This window comes from Phyllostomus discolor, chromosome 7 (genome assembly GCF_004126475.2).
Source record: "Phyllostomus discolor isolate MPI-MPIP mPhyDis1 chromosome 7, mPhyDis1.pri.v3, whole genome shotgun sequence".
Taxonomy (NCBI): domain Eukaryota; kingdom Metazoa; phylum Chordata; class Mammalia; order Chiroptera; family Phyllostomidae; genus Phyllostomus; species Phyllostomus discolor.
In genome coordinates, this window is record NC_040909.2 from 59201721 (window position 1) to 59227123 (window position 25403).

At 40.2% G+C, this 25403-nt stretch overlaps 1 protein-coding gene across 20 annotated transcripts in view; it reads right to left on the reverse strand.

Moving 5' to 3' along the window:
* Nucleotides 1-25403, reverse strand: part of MAGI1 (membrane associated guanylate kinase, WW and PDZ domain containing 1) — a 604195-nt gene that overhangs the window by 545760 nt on the left and 33032 nt on the right. The gene's annotated exons all lie outside the window — the stretch shown is intronic.

A 25403-nucleotide genomic window follows, 5' to 3' on the forward strand; every position in this document is an offset into this window, starting at 1 on the left:
TTATGGGTCTGAGGAGAGCACTTCAGAAAACACTGACTCAAGGGAATAAGGGCAAGGGGGTCAGTCAAGGCTCTCTCAGTCCCACTGCCTACATCCCAGCAGCCTGACTGATCTCTAAATCTGCCACATCACATGGCAAAGTGGATCCATCACTTGTTTGGAAAACGGGCAGAACATGAGGCAGCAGGTAGTGGGAACACATACAATAGCAGTAGAGAAAGAAGTGAAAGACAGAAGACCATTAAAAGAGTAAGATTTATGACAAACCCATTGTTGTAAATTTAAATGGTTAGCTATTGTGGAAAAAAATTCAAATTGCCTCACTATTGTTAGAAAGATGTTCACCAGCCCTGGCCTGTGTAGCTCAGTTGGTTGTAGCATCATCCCATAGACCAAAGGGTCACAGATTAAATTCCCCATCAGGGCACACACCCAGGTCGCAGGTTTGTTCCCTGGTCGGGACCCAAATGAGAAGGCAACTGATGGATGTTTCTCTCTCTTATCAATGTCTGTCTGCCTGCCTGCCTGTCTGTTTCTCTCTCTCTCTCTCTCTCCCTGAAAGCAATAAAAAAAAAAAATGTCCTCCAGTGAAGATTTTTTTTAAAATGTTCACCAAATGATGAAATTTTGCTGATTACACCTTAGCAATTTTAAACATTTTCTGATGCAGTAACATTCCATTCCCCAATGTGTATGTCATATGCACATAACAAACACATTTGTTTCTTCTTTTATTTAAACTGTAATTTAATTAATTAAGTAGTTATTCCTTCTAAGTTACTTTCTGTTATATATCTCCCTGGGTGGTCAGCACTGTCTGAACTTTACTTGCCCAGAACCATTTGTTCCCTGATTTTTCTTTAAAGTTTCTATTCAGCCAGACATTTCATGTATTTCTGTTAAAATGGTTATGACCCCTTTGAAGGTTAGGATTGGGTGAGAGAGGCTGCTCATGATGAAAATAATGAAGAGGAAGAGAAGGAAAAATCAGACAAGAAAGGGATCTTATATTCAACTATTAATGGTTAACATTTATTAAGTACATACAAGTATATGTATAAACTCAATCCTCAAAACAACATAAGCATGTTAAATTATTCTAATTTCATATATGGGAAAATAAGCTCAAAAGTGCCTAGGCTTCTTGACTGAAGTCACATATATGGTGAACAGTGGTGCTCGAATTAAAGTCCTGTTCTCTGAACAATGTCACTAGTGTCCTGCCCTCCAGGTAGGTGCCAAATACCTTGATGAAGACAAGAGGTAATGGCCTTGGTACCCTTCCAGGAGACATCAGCCCACTTGACTCAGCCCCTTGTCTTAACAATGATTAAAATTTAATAAGATGAAGTACATTTTCCTGAGGCCTCTAATCTGGTATTTTCTCTTCCTGTCCCCTCACTTCCTCCTCCTCCTCCTCCTTTTTTTCACCTTCAGCACCTTCATAAATAAAGTACCAAAAAGCTCCTTTGTGTCACCCACAATTTTATAAGACACTCCATTTAAAGTTCTGACTATTGCAGCCTACCTGATATTCTGATACCAATTTGGCAGAACCATGTTGTAAGGGCTCTGTTTACACATAGCAAACAATGAAACTAAATGTGTCCTGGTAAAACTATAAAACTGCAGAAACATGCAGCATGATATTATGCAACTGTACACAAGTATATACACATTTATGAATAGCAGAGTAACTAAGACCTTGAGATCTGGGTTTGAAACTCACCTCTAATCCTCATGGATTTCTGGATTTTGTGCTTAATCTTACTTTCATTAAAAGTAAAATAGGGATGATCATTATATCACCTTGTGAGAATTAACAGGAGAAACATATACAAATTGGTGATCATTTTGCAATGTACACAAATACCACATTGTTATACTGTACACTTGAAATTAATAAGCATATAATGTATGTCAATTGTATCTCAACTTTTTAAATTTAAAAAATATTATTTCACAGTTTCTGTGGGTCAGGAATCCAAGAGAGGCTCAGATGGGTGGTTCTGGGTCAGCTCTCTCACACCTTTCCCAAGTGTCTGTGGGAATGTGGTCAGCTGCATCTGACAGGGTCTGGAGAATACCCTTCCAAGCTCACTCACAAGGCTGTTGACAGGACTTCGTTCAATTCCTCACTACATGGGCCTCTCCACTAGGATGATCACAACACAGCTACCCCCAACCGGAGGGACCTAAGAGAGAGGGCAAGGGAAAAATTGCCCAGGACAAAAAGCAGTCTTTTATTTTATAACAATCTCAGAAGTGGAATACCATCACTTCTGCCTGTCACTACACTACGGGTCACAAGGACCATCTAGGAAAGTATGAGGAAAGACTGTATAAGGGTGTGAATCACAGGAAGCAGGAATCATGGGGGACATCTTTGCAGGCTGTAAAGTTTGAAATCATCAAATCTTCTAAATCCTAGACCCAAACTCAGACAATGAAAAATTGACACAGCACCACAGGCAGAGTTGTTTTTGCTCAACTGCAAAAACTTAAACAAACCATTCATGTTATATTACAAAGGTAAAAGTAGAAATATCTATGAAAAAAAATTACCCATGAGAAATATCAACTTTTCTTTTCCTATACCAAAAATAACTGAAATGCTCTTGCTACCTAACTTCTACTCATGGTAATCTTGATTTCCATGCTAAAAATGCAGGACTTGGCTCAGCAAACACACCAGTGTCCAGACAGTAAATTCCCCAAATTATGTCTCTCGTTCTGGAGCAAAGGCTAGGCCTAAATGAAAAAAAGAGTTTAGACCACAAAATGGTCTGTCGCCTCTAGCCTGTGTATAGGCAAGAACATTTTAGTAAGGCATAAAATAAAAGGAAACACTTTTCTGAAACACCATATTATCCAAGTCTGAATTGGAAGATGGATTTTATACCATGAAAAGCTTTGCAATGATTTCTCTCTTCTCCTTCATTTATAATTAAATGTCACTCAGACTTGGACTAAATTCAAGTCCTAACTGACAGATGTTGATTCCCCTGAGTTGGAGCTCTTGCACGACTGGATCAAGCCCATGAGTAACTTTACTTGGCACATTCTTCTTCGTTTTAAATATTTCCAGAGGATGGTGAAAATGAGCAGCATGGATTAATACAAAATACCTCAAATTGTATTTTTGAACTAGAATTAAGGAGAAACAAATGCCAGGCTGAACACACTGCAGCTGAATGATGGATAGGGCCTCTGCTGCAAAGGGCAGACTTTTTTTTATGGCTGCTTCCTTTCCTGGTTCCTTCAAAATTGCCCTTTGCAAGTGTTTCATCATAGCTCTCTACTCTGAGTGCTAAGAAGCCAGAGTGTTTGGTGAACTCAACCGCATCTTTCTGTGTGGGCCGCCTACCTCTGGCTGGCCCTCCCTAGTCAGCCCATATGTGATCATGTAAGAGCTGCTGAGTCATAGTTATCCACAATTAAAGCAAATCATCACTAGGCCCTGGCCGGGTAGCTCAGTCAGTTAGAGCACTGCCCCTGCCCCCCCCACACACACCGCCACAACCACTGATCCCCTGATACACCAAGGCTAAGGGTTTGATCCCTGCTCAGGGCACATACAAGATACAACCAATGAACACATAAGTAAGTAGAACAACAAATTGATGTCTCTCATTCACTTTCTCTCCCCCTACACCACCTTCCTTTCTCTATAAAATTAATTTTTAAAAAAACAAATCATTACTAACACCTTCAAATAATGGAATTTACTGTACATGACTACCTTTAAACAGAGTATGTGTATGTGTGTGGGGGAGGGCAGTGTTAAAATGTAGACCCTACAAAATTTACTTCAAAAATCTTTCTTACTGATGAGCTTATTGATGGTAAAAAAATAAATTATCATAAACTACAGTTAATTATTCTTGTACTTGACTGTTACTCTTTTAAACCAAATTTAATTACATACAAGAATCAATCAAAACACACTTAGCTTAAAGGACAGGTAACCATGAAGAAGTATTAGAAGTTGTGTAGCATGCCCTGACTGGTACAGTTCAATGGGTTGGGTGTTGTCTCACAAACCAAAAGGTCACCAGTTCAATTCTCAGTCAGGGCACATGCCTAGGTTGCGGGTCAGGTACCCAGTTGTGGGTATTTGAGAGGCAACCCATCAATGTTTCTCTCCCTTTCTCCCTCTCTTCCCCTCTCTCTAAAAATAAATAAATAAAATCTTTGAGGAAGACATAAGAAGTTGTACAGCATGATCCTAAATTAGCAGAAGCTTTATTTACTGCCCTAATCAAATCACACACTTTCACACTTGCTTTGTTAAAAAGAAACAACAGGTAGAGGGCATCCTCAAACATTCTCAGCAGTATCTCTTACAGGTATTTTCAAGTAGAAATCAATTGCACATTTCAAGTTAACAAGAAATGGAAATCACTCCAACAGGCAATATTCCAATATTTCAAATTCCAATTCTAGGAAACCAAAATGTCAATTAAAGCACCTAACCTTGAACCTTTTTAGAGATGCTCAATACTTATTTATAAGTTGTGGTGGTGTTACAGTGTCTGCTTCCATTTAATCTGTGCTTTAGGCATCTCAACATTGGAAAGGAACCCAAAGCTCACCATAGAGGCTAACCCTGTGGTGTGCAGACATCCCTTGCCCCAATACTATACATGGAAGGATGTTACCCTCAGCCTGCTAGCACTCCACCTGACTTCATCCTGAGACCACACTCAGGCATGGGTTCCAAAGTAGCTTTTTCAAAACCAGATCACTGCTCAGCTCAAGACCCACCATCCTTACAATAAATTACAGCTTCATCTCCACAATCCACAAAGCCAAGCATGATCTGGTCATGGCCTTGTCTTGAAGCCATTGCCCATTTTTGTGCCACTGGAGCCAGATTGGTCCTCTGGCTCTTCCTCACTCACTGAGTTCTTTTCTGCCTCAAGGACTCTGTTGGTGCTGCTCCCTCTGCCCCACATCTTCATGGGGCAAATCCTTGGAATCCAGGTTCTGTCTCAAATATCAGCTTCTCTAGGCCTTCCCTGACCATCTTATCTAATATTTCAACCCCCACTATCCCTATTGCCAGCTGCTATTTTTATCTGTATTTATTCATTAACATGCCTATTATCTATCACATGGGTATGCATGAGAAGGTAAGCTCCATAATAATAGCAGTTAATAAAAACTAAGACTTATATTTTATAGATGACTTATTGGGTGCCAGGGACAGTTCCAAGCACCTTACCTCTCATAACAACCCAACAAGGCAGGTAAAAGCATTAACCCCATCTTACAAATGAGAACACTAAAGCCCACAGAGGTTAAGTAATTTGCCGAACACACAGCTACTAGGTAGTAAAACTGGGATGTAAATCCAAAGTGTGTGACCCAGAATCTGTGCTCTTAACTACCAGCTCCTGCTGCCTTCCCCATCAAAGCAGGAACCTTCTCTGTTCTGTTCAGCTGCATCTCTCAGAACTCAGCACTTGGAAGAATAGCAAGAGGAAGTAGCTCACTCATCTCCTACACTAGGCCCACTTCCTTCCCTCCTATCACCCCCAAATACCTCCAGCTCAGGGACCCTATCCTCCACCCCCGCTCCTCTAGTGTTCTCAGCTTCTTCACTGCAAGGGTAATCTGAAGTCATCCCACACAGTGACTCAGCCCTACATCACTTCATTCACAGAGCAATGATGGTAAGGATCCAAAAAGCACCTCTTTCTTCATTCAAATATCCGTTTCACTGAGTCATTCATTTTCTTAAATTCCAGAAAAAGGAGTCAGGTTAGAGAGAGTAGCCAGTTTTTTATCTGTTTGTTTTTTACCACAGCTATATACAAAAATCTCAAGATCTCTGGAACAGTAAATAAGAATTGAACATTAAACCCAGATCAATTTTCTTACAGTAATTTACCTAGCAAGGCACAACCTCAATTTACAAAGCCCTTCCTGCTATTCCAGCTTCTATTTGAGCCATAATATTTCTGTCTTCAAGAGATCACATTCCCAGGGCTGGGAAGCAGCCTGTTGCTTAATCAAACCACTATCCAACAAAAACCTTCCTCGCAGCTGAGAAGGGTTCCTCCAGGAGCAGTTGGCTGAGAGCTCAATGGGACGTGTGGTTTCAGCTATTCTTACTCTTCAGGATAGTACTACTTTCCTCAAAGCAACGTAACCCAGCAACCCCATGGAAACCTGAGTAACTTCTTTGGTGATACGCTCCTAAAATTCATAACTCTCTTCACTTCAGGGAATTTTAATGACACACCTCTGTTTCATGACAGACAGCCTTACAACATCCACAGGAATATGAGCAAAAATTGATACCTCTTCTGGAATGGTCTTTCTTTCTCCTTGGTCCTTATTTTGTTTTCAGAACACAGGTCAGCTTAGGAACTGAAAACTATACCTTACCTTGATGATGTGGGGTCCAAGAAGTTCTTAATAAGTGAATAGCTTATGTGTTAATAGGACACGCCAATTTCTCCACTGTCTGGGGCAGCCCAGCTTTGATGGTTCTGGCAGTAGGCCATGAAACCAGGGATTCAGAAGCAGTCTCCTTACAAACTGTGGGCTCAGCAATATTCCAGGGTTCAACTGCACTCCTGGTCCCAGACAGTCATCTTGAAAGTATGTGCTGGTGACTCAAGATTAACTGGCCTACAAAGTGGGTCAGTACAAACTGATTACTATTCCTAAAAAAGGCTGCCAAGCCCTTGGCTCTGAACAGGAGCATTCCTGAGCAACACCAGGACTGGGATTACAGCGTGAAGAGTAAGGCAGGGACAAACAAATGCAGGGCTGAATCCTGATTGTATTAAAAACTTGACATTTTGTTCATCATAAACTTTTCCATTAATTCTGAGTTTTAAAATATTACCTTGAGCCCTGACTGGTGTGGTTCAGTGGTGTAGGCATCATCCCACAAACTGATAGTTTGCCAGTTCAATTCCTGGTCAGGGCATATGCCTGGGTTGTGGGCCAAGCCCCCACTTAGGAGCAAATGATTGATGTTTCTCTCCCTCTCTTTCTCCCTCCCTTCCCATCTCTCTCTAAAAATAATATATAAACTCTTTAAAAATATGTTACCTTGATTATTGGAGTTGTTGGTGCCCCTTAACTTTTGCACCCAAGGCAAGTGCCTTACCTGCCATACACTAGTCCCTGCCCTGACACCCCATTTCTTTGGATTAATTGCTCACATCCTAAGCTTCATGCGGCAGTTGATTTATTTATCTCTGCTATGTTATTCAATCTTCATGACAACCTTACGAGGTAGGCATCTGCTATTATCTCCACTTTGCTCAGGACACTAAAGCACAAGGCAGGCTGCATGCTAGTGACAGCAGGGGCTCTCAGGGATCCATCCCAAAGCAGCCAGAGTGGAATTTGTAGCTGCGCTGGTATTCCTTGACAGGTAAGCTTAAAACCCTTACCTGCATTGCCTACTTTCACTTAAAGAAAGGGCAGCTGATGAATACAACATAATACTCAAAGTGTAAACCCAAAAACAGCTGGAAAGAAGAAACAGCTTGTTGGGCTATCATAAGCTAAATAAAAATAATGTAACACGTACCTTTAAAAGACTATCTAAACAAACAAGCTTCTAAGTTTCCAACTGACATTTCAAATATGGCTAATGAAGCACAGGAGAAAACAATCTCAATTCCTGAATCTGAGCCAGAACCAAACTCACTGAAATCCTGGTAAGGGATACACATACCTCAGAAAAAGAAATCAAGTACATGCAAGGTGGAAGGACCAAGGATGTGTGCATTTGCACCTGGGGAGCATCAAAGCAAGATCTAATTTTAGGACTGGCTATCTCATTAGAATCCCTTTACCTTAATTACATACTTCTGCTAATAGAGCTTAGAGATTCACTCAGATTCAGATGAAAGAGTCAAATTCAGGCACCCCCAAATCATCTATGTATAAAATTAGTATAGGTTATACATGTATTTATAGGACCTTTTCAGCTGAACCTAAGGATCCCTGCAAATATTAATTCCTCTACTAAGGCAATAATTTTTTAAAGATTTTACTTATTTTTAGAGAGAGGAGAAGGGAGGGAGAAACAGAGGTGTGAGAAAAACATCAACTGGTTGCCTCTTGCACATACTCCAACTGGGGGACCAAACCCACAACCTGGGTATGTGCCCTCACCAGGAATTGAACCTGCAACCTTTCAGTTTGCAGAAGGACACCCAGCCAACTGAGCCACACTGGCCAAGGTAGGCAATAATTTTTTTAAGTTAATTTAATATCCCTGGCCAGATGGCTCAGTTGGTTGGAGAATTGTCCTGTACACTAAAAGGCTGTGGGTTTGAACTTCAGTCAGGACACATAAAAATCAGCCAATGAGTGCATAAATAATGGAACAACAAATTAATCTCTCTCTCTCTCTCTCTCTCTCTCTCTCTCTCTCTCTCTCTCCCCCCCCCCCCCCTTCTTTGTCTCTCCCCCTTCCTCTCTCTCTAAAATAAATAAACATATCCTCAGGTGAGGATTTAAAAAGTTTATTTAATATAGGTAAAATCTGGACTACATCATTTAAAAAATGTCATGTCATAAACAGCATCAGTTTGCATTTCATGTGCCAATTCCATTACATTGAGAATAACTTTGCAAACAAATTTACCTTTGGTGGGAAAAGGTACTATGACTGAGTAGCTATATCTGCCCAGGATGGGGAGTCAATGACCAATGATGTATGTTCATTTAACATATTTGCTTCCCCTCTCCTATACCCTTGCCCTTGAGCTGGTTATCCAAAAGCCAATGAAGAATAAAGAATCTACGACCAGGGTAGATATCTTTACAAAATACATGCAACATTTACTACATTCTTCTTGACTAAGGTTATAAGTCAAGTCACAGAGCATGTTCAAATGGGCACTATTTTAACTGTTTTAGTTTTAATTTTTCAACTTTCCATTTCACTCTTTTTTGGTTTTTCCAGAATGTCACTATCCTTTTCACCTCAACTCAGAGATGCAGAAAATGTGAGCTAAATTGGGTCCATCCCAACTCACTGTCTGAACTCACTGCCTTCTTATGACCATAGCTCCCGTTGTTCTGAGACAATAGGACGTTTTCTCCAAAGTGAGAGTTAGTAAACAATCAATCAAATACTGGGATTGAAGTTTACTTTAGCTTCCCAAGTACCAGGGAGGAAAAAATAAGAAATTCCTACTTAAGACAGTTTATTAGTCACACTACTGTAATTCTGATTCTACTGAGCCCTTCAGGATATACTATCTACAGGAATTTTCCAAGAGACTCGAGAAAGATACGCATTTTCAACTTTACCAAATAGCATATCATGTACATTTCCAAGAAGGAGGTACCTGAATACCAGTTGGCTCCAGCTAGGCACTGCGAATATCCCTGCATATAACCAAATGATCAGGCTACCAAAATGGGCACTATGGTCATTTTGTCCATCCTTAGAAGAGATTACATTCATGAACAAAGTCTCAACTTGAATGCTTCCTTGACCTGCCACCTGCAATACAGATAATGTTAAGAACAACCTGTCCTATGTTCCTAAAACACTCTCAGCATTCCTCTAGTTACATGCTCAGGATAAGAGTATGGCAATCCAATTCATCACAGAACTCAAGGGGCTCACAAAGCATCTCAAAAGTGACACCTGCCCAGGAAATGGGGAAACACCGAGGTTGCCATCAGCACCAAAAATGAGGTTGGAAGGGCTATTGCAGAGAACTGGACTCAGAGGTGGAAAGCCTGGGCCTCCGCCCCACTCTGACCCTAACTGTGAACCACAGTTCTGTCCTCAAGTTGCTCTATTTGCAAAACAAGGGAAAACACCTCCTCCTCTCCATGGTTCATTAATCTGAGAACAAAATGACATATTTTGAAAAAACTATTTTAAAATTTTTAAAAAGAGGGTAAAGGAGATATAAACATGAAAATTGGCCATTGCAGTTTCAATAAACACTTCCCATCTTAGTACAGAAAACTTTCAAAAAGAAAACTTTTTTAAAAATAAGTAAATGCTAGGTTCAGAATCCATGAATGCAGAACCACCTTTCTATTAACCACCGGACTCCCAGTATCCAGCACACTGCCTTTTAAAAAGGGATTTAATTACTGTTTGATGAATAAGGGAGCAAGTGGATGAAAGAATGAGGATGCCAATAACAGAAAATAATAATGACAACATATTGAGTACTTCCTCAATGGGTACTACTCAAAGCACCTTCTGCGCATTAACATATTTAAACCTCCCACCACCTTCTAAACTCTACCTGTGGCACTTACCTTCTGGGTTTAGCACTAACAAATACTCTCATTTTACAAATCCGAAAACAGAGAGGTTAAGTAATCCATCAAAGGTACCCATGTGGGAAGTGGTTGCTCTCAACTATCGTTTCCAGCCACGCCAGGCATGCTGAGTGACCGAGAAAGAGGACCTGAGGAATAATAAGATAACTGGGAGGAGGGACAGGGAAATAATTTATTTAAAAGACTGTCCACCAAACCCTTCAGTTTGATTTTTTAAAACACAATATTTATCTAAAAAGAAAATGTATTTAGAGAAGCAGATTCAAATTTGGAATCATGCTATCTAAGTCTAGTTGTCTGTTCAAATTCTTTTAATCCAAATTATGTGAGCAATTTAAGAGACAGCAAAATCCCAAGTTTCAGTGGCATAACAGTCATTTCACAGAGAGAGACCTTGGAGAGGCACATTATACTCTACATTCTTTGGATAAAAGGACTTCATTTAATTTTCACAGCTTCAAAGAAGAGACAAGCAGACAACAAGTGGTCCATAAGTAAGTGACTACTGAAGCTGATGAGAGAAATAAATCACCAATCCACATAACAAAGGGAAGGGAAGGAAGTATAGTAGTAGGCAAAAGTTGTTCCTATGGAAAAAGACATGCAAGTTCTTGATTATTACAATAGCTTTGTTAACTCAAAAGGATAATACAAGAATAAACTGTTTCACATACTTACAACTTGAAACCCTACTTTTGCCAACTCTGTGTCCATGTCAGGAAGCAAGTAGCTTTTTTTATGATGCTTCCTGACCCCCACTTCTTTATGAAACCCCATACGTGAAAATATCCATGTTCCTGGCTGTTAAAATTTTTTTACAAAATATTTTATAATATAAAACTTGCATTCACAAGGCTGATCATGAGAGCTTCTGAGAGCTTTTAGTCCTGGGGCCTCTCAGTCACAGACTTCTGGCAAATTCTCATACTGAGCTTTAGACACTAGGACTCTGACCTACTGACTAGATTGAAATTACACTGCAGTCATGACAACTTTACACACGAGCCCCATTACTGGACTATGCATGCTCCAAGACATTGATAATTAATACTGTTTATGAAGTCATAACTATCCAATAATGGTGATCAGTCCACACGGCATATTATGTATGCACTGAAAGTACTAATTTATTTGACATAAATATTTAAAATATACCATCATTTTTATAGCCATGTTTTGGCATGTCTTCACTGTACGAATACACCATGGAAATTTCCCAAGTGTCTCAAACCCTGCCCATGACTGGTGGTGAACTATCTCACCAGTGAGGAGGAGAAGGGTAACAGAAAAGAAATTTGCCTTTTTTCTGAAGCTGTACCTTGCATACAAAATATCACACAAGACAAGGAGCATGTCGCTTGCCCAAGTTTAGCCAAGTTTAATCCTTGAGATAAACAGAGGGTGGGAATTAACCCGCAGGCTGGCCTCAGGCTGAAGTGGTCGTGGAAACCCTCTCCCTAAGTCAAGACCTCTTCCCAAAGCCACTAAGAAAGGGCCAGATGCCCAGGGAAGTGGGCCAAGAAGTGCAGGCACTTGTCTGTTGATTCAACCCAGCTCCAGCCAAAACGGCACTGCAGAAAAAATATCCTTTACTTGCTTGTTTTGAATGGCATAATTAAGGTCTCCATTTTTGCAAGGTCAGGAGGTGCTGCAATGCAGTAGTATTTAAAGAGCTAGGACTCTTAAGGCAGACCTAGAGGCTCCACCTACAAGACCTGGGGCAAGTGCTAAACTATACATAAAAGATATATACCATCTTTTGATCAGTTAGTATACACAATATCTCATATAAGATTTACAATAAGTCTGTAAGGGGGCTATTATTGTCAATCAGATAATTTGTGGAAAAGCCAAGATCAGAACCATTAGTCAGCATAACTCCAAGATCATCTGCTTCGTGGCCCTATTTTACCAAATCCCCCAAAAGGCAAACTGTGGGCCACATGGTTCTCCTACCTGTTAGAGCAACACCATCCAGTAACAGTTACAGTGACGAATGTGTTCTAGTCAAGCTATCTGATGCAGTAGCCATCAGCCACATGTGGCTGCTGAGCTCTTGACATATGGCTAACGTGACTATGGAATTAAATTTATTATTTCATTTCATTTTAATTCCTATAACTTTAATCATTTAAATTTAAATATCATAAACTTAAGAGAGGGTAAGCAGGGGCACACATGGATGACCCACTGCAGGGCTGGTGCTAATCAGCAAGCAAGCTTTCAGGCGGGTGGGTGCCCTTCCACAGTGTCAGACAGCAGGAGTCCCATGGGCCAGTCTTCCACACACGTCATTTAACCAGTCTGAGCCTCAGCTATTAACTAGCAACTCTGTGCTAAGTTGCCAGGCTTTCCACATGTTACCCTTTTATTCATGGACCCATGAACTGTATTATTACAGTCCATGAAAATGTGGCTCAGAGATTCTAAGTAATTTGCCCCATGTCACATTGCTAACAAGTGGCAGGAGCCAGGACTCAAAACATTTACCTTCCGACTCCCTTCCTTAAAGCTGAACTCTAGCTGCCACCACCATTTACTTATATAAAATGAGGAAAATTCCTTTCCCAATTACCTCATATCGTTATAAAAATAAAATGAGATCATGGATCTGAAAGTGCACTGACGACACAAGACAGGTGTAAGTTATTATCTGGACACTTTTTTAAAAGTTTGAAAATGAAACCAAAAACTTCTCAACTTTTCAGCTTACTATTGTGAACTTATGACACTCCAATCAAATAAAAAACCTAGGTCAGTAAGTATTGGAAATATTCAGAAATCTCTCCAAGTCACTCAAGTCTACATTCATTCCAAAGTTCAACATATTCATTTATGTCTGTGAGATGCCTCCTCCTTTTTTTTTCTTGTCAGCCTATGGTTCCCAAAGCCAAAGTGGCCAGCTATTTTCAAGTTGAAGGTTAAATCAGGCATAACTGTGTTCTGAACAATGTTAGCAATGGGCCGTGGTATAAGGGGGATCCAGATTGCCCCTAAGTCCAGTGGGAGATGGGGAGTGTGATGTCTCTCTTCACCCCATCACTCCATCTGAACCAGCATCTGCTGCAAAGCAAGATTTCTACCAATAACATGGAAACATGCAACTTCCAAGGACTCCACCCACAAATGAGGGAAAATCCAGGGCCAACTAACCCACACTGGTAAAGACAAATAAACACATGGAAACAACAGTGAAAGGGACTCTAACCTCTAGATATTGCAGCCAAGCTGTGTTTTTGTTTTAGTTGTAGTCAGCAGCTGCTGTTCAACAAGCATTCAGGCAAGCCCAGCTGTCCTTTTCTGAGGGCTGTGGGCAGTCCAAGAGTGAAAAAATGGGCTATATTCTATAATTATAAGCAGTAAGAAGTCATTTTTTTAAGTCATCACCATTAGCGTGAAATATATTCTCAAGTCCTTCCCTATTGTTTAATCTTCCCTGAGCCTTAATTAATAATAGTTATATGCCATGATACCCTTAAGAAAGTTGACAGAACATTCTGAAAATACATTTTCTCATTTGACCCATACTCAACTCTGGGAAATATTGATGGTATACATTAATCTCTCCATTTGACAACAGACTTAACAATGGCTCAGAAATATGTAGTCATTGCCAAGTTAGTAAGTGGCAGAACTAAGCCTGGAACCCAAGTCTCCTCACTTTCATTCCAATGCTGTATCACAAAATTATACATTTAAAATGTCCCTGGTACTGGCACTATTCAGAGCACCATGACAATTTCTATCTAACCAGTAAGGCTTGAAAAAGATACTTTTAAGAGGATTAATAAAGAAATAGAGTAAAACATGCATTAAAATGGGTAGAGACTAAAAGATAGTAGGACTATTTGACCATATTCTGGGCTCAGTGTTTTCCAGTTTTGGTTGTACATTAGAATCTCCCAAGAAACTTTTTAGAAAAACTCTCTATACCTATATCCCATTCCCAGAAATTCTGACCTAACTGGTGTAGCTTCATACATCGAGATTTTTTAATCTCTTCCCCAGACAACTCTAATGTTACACTTTAGCTAAGAACCACTGCTAGAAGTCAATAGTACATGGGAAGGTACAATTTTTTTTTAATGTTAACAGTTATGTGTTCATTTTAACGATTATTTGAAAAAAGTTAGCTGTCTTATAAAACTGATAATTTTATTTATGTTTACAAACTGAACTTTAAAAGGTGTTTGATTCAAAGAAAAATGTAAGTATAAAATAGTGCAGGTGGTCCACAGACTAGTTCAAGGATGACCCAAGTCTAGCTATCTAATGAGGAAAGCTGCAAGGGTTCCAGGGGAGGGGGAGCAGACACAGTGGGCAGAAGCATCAGGACCTTCGCAGTGACCTGAGTGAGGCAGGGAAGAGAAAGAGCAAGAGCCAACCAGTACAAAGCCAAGTTCTGCATCTTGTTCCAAGTACTACCAACACCTGGTAAGTAGGAAATAAGCATTGCACCCAAGGCAGAAATGGAAAGGTTAAAGGCCAAGGAGGTTACAGGTGCAAGACTATCATTGAAACCAACTGCTCAAGATTGTTTCATTAGACAGATGTACAAGTTGCTTATAAATGGTGCCCCCTACAATGGTTGCCTGCCAAAGAATGGTGCGTGGTAAGGGAGACTCCCCTTATTTAGCTGAAAACTCCTAGACCAGGGGTATCAAACTCATTTTCACTGGGGACCACATTAGCCTCACAGTTGCCTTCAAAGGGCCAAAATAATTTTAGGGCTGTATAAATGTAACTACACCTTAACTGTTACATTTATACAACTGTTAAGGAGTTGAAATTCGCTCCTTAGAAGGCAACCACGAGGATGATGTGGTCCCCAGTGAGAATGAGTTTGACACCCCTGTCCTAGACCCATAAGAACATAACTGTCAGGCCATTTTCGGGTACATGCTTCACATTTCTTTCTTCAAATTTGGAGCCTGCTAGGGCACTATGGATCTTTGAGCCAGTTTGCCTCCTAACACAGGCACCTGATAAATGTGAACTTCAGTACAGTAAACTCTCCTGAAGCCCAAGTGTTGTCATCTGGACAACTTGCTCAGAGATGGTTTTAGACAGAGAACTCCACCCTGGCTGGTGTGGCTCAGTGGACTGAGTGGCAGCCTGAGGACAGAAAGGTTGCTGGTTCAACTCCCAGTCAAGGCACATGCCTGGGTTGTAGGTCAGGACCCCCCAGTTGGGGGCGTGCAAGTGGCAATGGATTGATGTATCTCTCACACATCGAAGTTTCTCTCCCTTTCTTTCTCCCTTCTTTCCCTTCTCTCTAAAGATAAATAAACAATTTTCTTTTTTTAACTTTTTAAAAAAGATTTATTTATCTATCTATTTATTTATTTTAGAGAGGGAAGGGAGGGAGAAAGAGGGAGAGATAGAAGGATCAATGTGCGGTTGCTGGGGGTCATGGCCTGCAACCCAGGCATGTACCCTGACTGGAAATCGAACCTGCGACACTTTGGTTCACAGCCTGCACTCAATCCACTGAGCTATGCCAGCCAGGGCAATAAACAATTTTCTAAAAAAAAAAAAAAACTAAAAATGAAAGAATTTCAGCAGTGTAAACTTATTTATCTTCAGTCATACTCACCCATGTGCAGAAGAATTTAGATGATATACAGACCCAGAAAAAAAGTAACAGTAAATTACATTTTGAGAAAATTATTTCCTTTCTAATTCTCTTTCTACCCTTCCAGTTTTGGACCTCATAAGGTCACAGTTTGGAACTGTAGGGGTTTTGTCACCTACCACTGTTGGTTAACTGCACACTTTAATGAGGAGACAATGGAATTCAGGTTCAGAAGCCTGGACTTACGTGTGTTACACTCATGGCAAACTGTGGGTTTCCATTTATGACTGTGATATAAAGTTTGCTCTTAAAACTTAATTTTTAAGTGACTCAGTCACAGAAAAACAAATCAATACTATAGAAATAATATGCAAATGTGGCAAAAAGTTATTAAGGTGGTTTCCAAGTGACTCATATTTGAGGCCTTTGCTTCAGATGCCATGTTTTACTGTTCTTCAGTGATATTGTAAAAGTGTTTCTCTGCAGCTTCACTGTATTTATGAAATGCAGGTGTTGGAAATGCCGAATGAGATACCACTTTTTCTCATTCCCAGGAAATTGAAGAAATAGCTTAGAAGAGCTCATTCTAGCAGACTGCCTCGGGGCCTGCTTCTGATGCAATGAAATTCAAATATTTACCAACCACTACATTTCAGACTTTGCTCTGATGGACCAAATGTGAGTTTTGGTGTAGACTCTTTTCTTGCTTAGATTCTTCCCTAAATCATATATTGATAACAGTTTTAAAAATCACTCCCCCCTGGCTGGCGTAGCTCAGTGGATTGAGTGCGGGCTGGGAACCAAAGTGTCCCAGGTTCGATTCCCAGCCAGGGTACATTCCTGGGTTGCAGGCCATAACCCCCAGCAACCGCACATTGATGTTTCTCTCCCTCTCTCTCTCTCTCCCCCTCCCTTCCCTCTCTAAAAATAAATAAATAAAATATTTTTTTAAAAAAATCACTCCCAATGCCATGAAAAAGAAGTGCAGGAGGGGTTGGATGACACAGAGATGTGGCATTTGACCACAGGCAAGTTAACCCCATAAAACATCCATGTCCTCATGAAGCTATAAGAAGACTGAATGAAACAATGTACAGAAGGTGTCTCATACATTAACTGACATTTAACAGGCACTTCATAAATGTCAATTTTGGAATAACCCAGCCAGTTATGCAGTTAAGGAAACACTACCTCATCAGTGTCCTGACAGAGACATTCATCCCATGAGTAACTCAGCACAAGTATTTGTTCTCCGTCCCCAGGAACTGAGTACTATCCTTGAGTACCTATAATGAAATAACATGGACCGGTACTGGAGAAAACCTGAGCCAAAACAACAAACAGCTCTGTAATCAAAGTCCATTGTGTAGCAGCGATTGTATCTCACCTGCCTACAAGCAACAGTCATCATGTTTCTTCCAGGATCATCTAACCAAACCTTTCCAATCACCCTCCCAACCATAAGTTTACTGCCTCAAGGTAGTACCTGGGGATCTTGATAAAATGCAAATTCTCATCTAATAGGTCTGGGAAGAGGACTGAGATTCTATATTTCATAAGCTCTCAGGAGCCCTGCCTGGTGCAGCTCAGTCAGTGAATTGAGTGCCAGCCTGTGAACCAAAAGGTCGCAGGTTCAATTCCTAGTCAGGGCACATGCCTGGGTCAAGTCCCCAGTAGGGGGCACTTGAGAGGCAACCACACATTAATGTTTCTCTCCCTCTCTCCCTCCCCCTCTAAAAATAAATAAATAAAATAAAATAATAGCTCTCAGGAGATGCTGACGCTGCTGGTCAGTCCATGGACCACATTTTAAATAGCAAAACCCTAACCAACGACAACGCCTTGCAGGCCAGCAAGGGGACCAATGGAAGGAAGGACATAGTCCTTATCAGGTTTTCACAAATCCTCTTCTTTTTCCAAGAATCTGACCATCATTTCAGTTTATTCCTGGATGCTCCAGGAAGGAAATGAGATGTCTAACTGAAAATCCCATTTAATGAAGCATCACTGCAACAGACCATATGGAACTGGTTATAATGACACATTACTAATTTGCTTACTTCACACAATATTACTGACAACCCACCTGATGTCAGTTTCCCCATGACACTTGGAAATGACAGTTCTGCCTGTTATCCCGCAGGATGTGGGTCTACCTTGGTAGAACAAGAACCCAGGTAGCTAGAGGCCAGTGCGTCATGGTAATGACCCACTGGCAATTAGAAGAACCAATGAGCCCTGACTGAACACCTACTGACCAAGAATAAGTCACGTCCAAATAGACCACACATTAGTCATCATTCAACAAATGCTTGTAGGGCATTAACCAATGCCAACTACTCTTCTAGGTTCCACCGCCTGACCCCAAACACTGTTTACCACTGCAGCCTCTACTCCTTTGGGAGACACTTCATTTTTCTAATCAAATTCAATGAAAGTTGATCACAGCAAGCCTGTGAGTTACTAAGTTCAAATATAATCTCATCAGTCCTGGCTGGTGTGGCTCAGTAGATTGAGTGCCGGCCTACAAACCGAAGCGTCACAGATTTCATTCCCAGTCAGGGCACACACCTGTCTAAGAGCCAGGACTCCAGCTGGGGGCATATGAGAGGCAAGTGATTGATGGATCTCTCGCACATCCATGTTTCTCTTTCTTTCTTTCTCCCTTTCCCTCTCTCTAAAAATAAATAAAATATTAAAAAAAAAACAAATATGGCCTCATGAGACCCTACGCTACATCATCTTACATACTTTTCAGACTCCATGTGGTAAACATTATCTGTAGCTTACATACACACACACACACCCCCTTCTTGAGGTCATTAAGTAAAATTCTCCCAAATAACACAACTAGTAAATGCCAATCAAACCCCACCTGAGTGCAAGATCCATGGTCTTAGTTTCCAGTCTGTGCTCCCTTCTCAGGGAACAATGGCAACTCCCTACCTGTTCTCCAGGAGTTTATCATCGTGTAAAAGAAAGAGAACAGCCCATAGCTGGGAGGGAGTCAAACAAACAAAATAGTAAGTGGTACGCAAAATGAACATTCCAACACAAAACACTCTAGAACTCAGCATCCAGTGAGAGCCCACTACCCTTCCCAAAATACTTTTAACTAGGAAAAATGTATCAAATATCTTTCTTCTTACCCATACACTAAGCTCCCTGAAGGAGAGAGACCAGCCCAATGATGGGCCCACACTTGGTGCTGGCTAAACGTCCCCCATATACATTTTTGTTATCTTTTTTATACCAAACTATGCAAAGCTAAGTGACTTAGAACACACAACAACCATTTAATTATTTCTCACAATTCTCAAAATTCTCAGTGAGGAATTTGGACAGAAAATAGCAGGATGCTTGGTCTTAGTTCCCTATGCTATCTACTAGGCTGGAGCATCTAAGCAAAATAAAATGCCTTCAACACGCACAAGTCTGGGGTCCCAGCTAGAATGGCTTGCACAGCTGAAGCTGGAGTAATGCTTACAAAGGGTTCAATGGTCAGGTGCTAAATGTGAGGGGCATGGAGTTCTTGGACAGGAAGCTCCTTCACTAACATACAGTAGTCCCTCCTTATCCACGGTTTCAGGTACTTATGGTTACCATGGTCCAAAAACACTCAATGGAAAATTCCAGAAATAAACAATTCATAGGTTTTAAATTGCTTGCCTTTTTGAGTATCTCACTTCATCACATCACACAGGCATGGTATTATCTCACATCATCACAAGGGTGAGTACATTGCAATAAGATGTTTAGAGAGAGATCATATTCACATAACTTTTATTCCAGTATACTGTTATAGTTGTTCTGTTTTATTTTTACTTACTGTTGTTCATCTTTTACTGTGCCTAACTTACAAACTAAAATTTAAAATAGGTATGTATGTTTGTATGCATGTATAGGAAGAAACATTATATATATATATGGTTTAGTACATATATATATATATGGTTTAGTACTATCTGTGGTTTCAAGCATCCACTGGGGGTCTTGAGGATGGACAAGGAAGGACTATTGATTGTATAAGCTTCTGGGGGGCAAGAATATTGCCTTGTTCCCCACGGATCCCCAGTGCTTACACACTGCAGGCCCCAGACAAATACGGAAGGAACCATGACCCTCTGATGAGTCACTTAGCTTTGGCTTTTCCCTAGTGCAGGCAGACAATAAGAAACACATTTCCATAAAGGAGCTGAGATAAGCAGCAACATAAATAACAAACGCAATATGGTCTCGGATGGCCTGGCTACCTGACAGGGCCCGTCCAGAGGGCTTCAGCAATAGCCAATAATTACAATGAGTCATTAGTAGGTAAGTGGCTAGAGCTGTCCCAACACAGGGGAACCAAGAAATAAAAAACAGATTTGGTCCCAGTGAAAGGTCAAGTTAATTAGAAATTAAAAATACTTTTAAACAGTATCACTGATAGAAACAAGACGACACACTGTTCGCCCACTTTCCAAGTAGGGATTTATAGCTCCCTTAAGGTTTTTTAAAGATGGGGGTCAGATCCAATGTCTGTTACCAGGCCCCAAACAATTAATTCAAATCCTACTCCAGCTACAGTCAGGAAAGGAGAGAAAATAAAAGAACCAGCAAGCACATTCCTAAAACAGCAAACTTAACCTCCAATAATTTCTTCCAGCTGAGAACGCACTACACAGCTGGGCCTTCCTATTCCCATTTGTAATTATTCAGGTGCGAGCGTTTCCATAGTACTCAAGTCTACCTAGGTCCATGCTCTGGGAAGCCTGAGAATAGATTCTTTCAGATAAAAGATTGTGCACCAATTCAAAAGGCTCTTCTTCTGTCAAAAAATAAAATAAAATAACCATAGATCTAAAAATTTGGGCCCCAGAATATGCAGGGGTGGCTTATAATCTGGGACCTTCCACTCACTAGCTAGGTAACTTTGGGCAACTGCTGAACTTCTCTGAGCCTCAGCTTCCTCATTTATCCTATGAGAATCATAATGGTGCCCAACTCATAGGGTGGTTAGAAAGATAGAAAAAAAATGATACTGTGTCTATCAAGTGCTTCTTCCAAGACAAGGCACCCAATAAGCTCTCAATAATTGCTAGCTACTATTATAACTTGTCTTTTTATACTACAGCTAACCCTAAATTAACAGTGAGACAACTTTGTTTTAAGTCTCATAATTCCACTCCATTCAAATCTTACTGAATTTAAAATATACACCAAAAAAAAAAAACCCTTAAAAAAAGATACAGGCACAGCTGCCAAATGGCAAGTAAAAAGCCATAATTTTCCATCATTTGAATATATTTAGTGATAACTATAAATGAAAAACTAAGGGAAAAAAATCCCCAACTTAAAGTTACCCTCCCAGTCTGACAGTCTAGAAACCAAAAATGAAGTTAGACTTCCACCAGCTTTGCTCCTTTCCACTCCCGTCTGTCAAGGTTGGGTGGAGAACTCCCACATTTCCTGTTCTGAGCCAGAAGCACTCTGCCAGGTAAAGCAAGAAACACTCCAGCTTGCATTGGACAGCTGGGACCTTCAGAGCACTGGGAACTCAGGAAGGTTTCTCCCATTATTTCTGGGTTATTTCTGATGGTATCAGCAACCCTGAACTGTGAAAGGGCCCCAGCCAGCCAGGGTAAAAGTTCACTCATCAAGTGACTAGCATGCCTACATCCTAACAAGCAACTCCTGTTTTACCATACAGTTCCAATGACATCATCTCTGATACACACCTTGTCGGCTATTCTAGCCCCAATTTCTCACAGCTGAAAAGCCACTAGCCTGTTGGCTCCTCATTTTGCTTAATAGAAGAAGAAATTTAATTGTGGTATGTATGATTTCTTAGATTTTCTTCTGCAGATTATATAGCCTGCAGCACTTTACACACTCTAGGTCACAGTGTCTGATCTAGGGGTACTTAAAATGTGTATTTGTACAGATCTATCCCTTGATGGACATCAGACATCCTCCCTTACATTAACCAGCATGTACAAAACTTCACAGAAAATCCCAAACACCAAAACCTCCACCACCTTACCCACAGTTCAAAATTCAGATTTGCCAAAAATTATATAAAACTATAGCAATGTCATACTGGAAAGGAAAGAACATCAGCCCTAAATCACTCAATAAAAATGACAAAATATGATATGACTACATTTTACCCAGTCATGTTCTACCATACCACCCAGCCTCTATCTGAAATTATCTTGTCCAACTAATGTGTTTTTGTTAATGTGTTTAACTCTTTTTTCTCTCCACCCAACTCTCCAAAATGAGAATATAAGATCCGTGAGAGGAAGGACGTTTTCAATTTTATTCACCACTGTAACTCTAGACTCACAAGAATCTAGACTCAAATGGCAAATACTAGTTGTGGTGAATTAGATTATTTTTGACAAATATTCTCTCCTTCCTTCTCCAACCTCTATGGAAGCAATATACATCACTGATGTGCCTTGGACATGAGCTGAAATGGCAGCATCTTGTCAGCTCCAAGACCAGGCTTCATTGTCCACCTGCTTTCCCCTCTGGGAGCTTTGCATTGGGGCACCAGAAGCAGCTGCCCCACATACCACTGTCCAGTCCAGCCTGGGCCCCAGAATGAGACAGAACAGAGCTCCCTAACCAATCTGTAGACCCAGGAGTGTGAGAGTAATTACTTAATGCTCAATGCCATGAGTTTTGGTGATTTGTTACAAAACATTATGCCAATAGATGACTGATACAGCAAGTTCTCAATGAATACCTGCTAAACAAGTGAAACAAATTCATTTGTTATTAACAAATTAACAAAGGAATTAACAATGAAAAAATTCACTAAGTATTTCTAAAATCCATTAATTGTGAAATTCTGCAATATTTTAAGTTTTAAGCCTGGTTTCTACTTTGGAATACACCCCTTTGTGTAATAAAGAACACAATCAGAAACTGAAGCCAAAAGCTAATAACCACTTCCTCCATTTGTAGACTATACTAAAACCAATGATGGCTGGGTTTTTGTTTGGGTTTTTTTATTTTTACCCTCTCCTTTCCTAAAATGCTGGTGAAAGTTTTAAGCTCATAAGATACCAATTTTTATAGGGTACCATTCCTTTCATCTAGTGCAAAAAGCCTTGAAGCTCATAAAAATGAGGCTATAAACTTTTAAGGCATATAGCTTCATAGGATCACTATTGATGTGTTCCCAGTACTTGAAACATTTAATGGAAGTAGGTCTACAGTTCACTTACATCTCGTATCTACAATTATTTCATTTCTTAGCAGAGAATAGAATCACATCTAAATGGGGTAAAACCAAGTTACAGTTCATAAGTAGCTTTTCATTCTCACCCTTTATTATTCAAGGCAGTGGCTATAAAAGAACCCTTTTTTAATGAAATTATAACTGGGGCGAGACAGAGATTGGGGGGGGGTGGACTGACAGACAGACAGAAAGGGGATAGGACCAGTAAATATGAGACCAATATGCTTCCCATCTATGGTATTGATATTCTTAATCTGAATGTGCTAAACATATGAAATACCAAAATTTCATGTGAGCAGATGGTTATAATCTATCAGTGCCTTCCCCTCCTCCAAGTGTGAAAAAATATGGAAGCACCTAACAGAGAACCCAGAAACTTATGGTGAAATATTCAGTGAATAAAACAAGTCTATTTTAATATATATTTTAATGACCTAAAATCAGATTAATTCAAAATGCTTTCCAGGCCACATGGAAAGTCCATAATTTTCCTATGTCAAAAAGCTCAAATCATTTCTTGATGCATGCAATAATGTTGGTTTACTCCTTTCTTTATAACCAAGTTCCCTTTTAAGATATGACAGGATATGCCAGTGGTCCACAATCCTTTTGCTATCAAGAACTAATTGCATCATGTTTCAAAAATACAACCCAGTTGTGAGAAGTCTGAGCTCCCCACTGCACTAATGAACTAATGAGTAACTTATCTGCCCCTGAGATAGCCAGTGTAACCAACAGAGTGGGGATAATTTCAACAAAAAGTAAAGAAACTTGACTTTTTAGTTAACCTAAGTAACCATATCTTTAGAATATGTACTCTTGTCCAGTGAGTTTTGTTCTCTCTTAGTAATGAAAACAGCTTGAGATTCCTTCCCCAAAAGCCTTTAAGGACTCCAAAGAGAGTCAGGGAATGAGGCTGGGAGGTAATGTTCAGTTTTAATCCCTATTTTCCCTTCTCTCTCTTCCTACACCAACTAAATTTTCTTACTGAAATAAAAGTAGGCTAAAAAAAACCCTAATATGACTAAGGCAAAAATACCCTCTGTACACACACTCTGATACTTCTAAATAAAAGCACATGATGGGCCTTGTGGGGGATAAAACCTAAGACATCCAAAGGCAGACAAGATGAAAGGTGTTCAAATTGGAGTATTACAATTAGGAAGCAGGTGGGCTAAGAACTTGGCTCACATCCCAGGCCTCCTCTGGAGGGGCTAAATGGCACAAGGGCCTGGCACGCACTGGGCTCCTGATGAATGTCACTTTCTGTCTGCAACAGGACAATACTTCATCTCATGGGCTAAACCTTCCACATCAGGCTCTATAAAAGGTCAGCAAATATTTATTCTCTCAGTTCACCAACCTCAATGAGAATCCAGTACATGCTAGGCCCTGTCTAAAGGGCTGCACACCCTTTACTTCATTTACTCATCCCAATGGTCCAGTGAGCAAGAAGGAAACTGAGGCTCCAAGAATTGCAGTCAGCATGGGTAAGACATGAAGATGACTCGTCCTAGTGCTGGATGACTTACACAATCAGTACCTTCAAGACTGCTCCTACCTGCCCTTCAGATTCTGTTTCCTGTCCATTTCATAATAATGTGTTTGCCTAATCAAAAACAAGTAGTCTGAAGAACAATGGAAAATTTTGGACACCTGTGCCAATTTTAATAAAATAATCACTTGCCCACAGGCCAAGCTGTGAAAGCTCATAGAAAAAGATGGACATTGAAACCACTTGCAAACATCAAACAAAAAGCTACCTAGAGATGACCTTCTAGGTCCAGACCTTCCCCAGCCTCTGTCCTTGTTCTCAACAGAAAGCCCAGGTTTACTGAATCACTTCATGCCTCATCCTTCCTGTGAGTCCCAGGGTGCTTAGACCCTCACAAGCCGTTTGTGAGGCTGCTGCCTCTATTTTGTAGAGTGAGTCTCATAAAGAAATACAAGGAGCTTACCAGTAAAGGGACTCCCATTAGTTCACCTCAGACAACTATGAACTTTAATAATTAGCTTAGAAATAAAACATTTGTAATTAGCATTTTTGGAAACAAAGAGCAAACTGGCAAGAAAAAAATGTCTTGATTGGTGAGGTGAGACCTCACTATGTTAAATGTCTCTATAATAAAGAATCCCCTAAGCTATCAATTTTAATCACTTGATATTTTGCTTCCTTTTAATGCAAATATACAGAAGACAACACTACATCTCTAATTTTATTTGTAAGGATATAGGTCTTAGGCAAGAATTAGGGCCTATTTTTAAGATATTTTGAAAGGCAGGAAGACCTGTGTCTTCTCC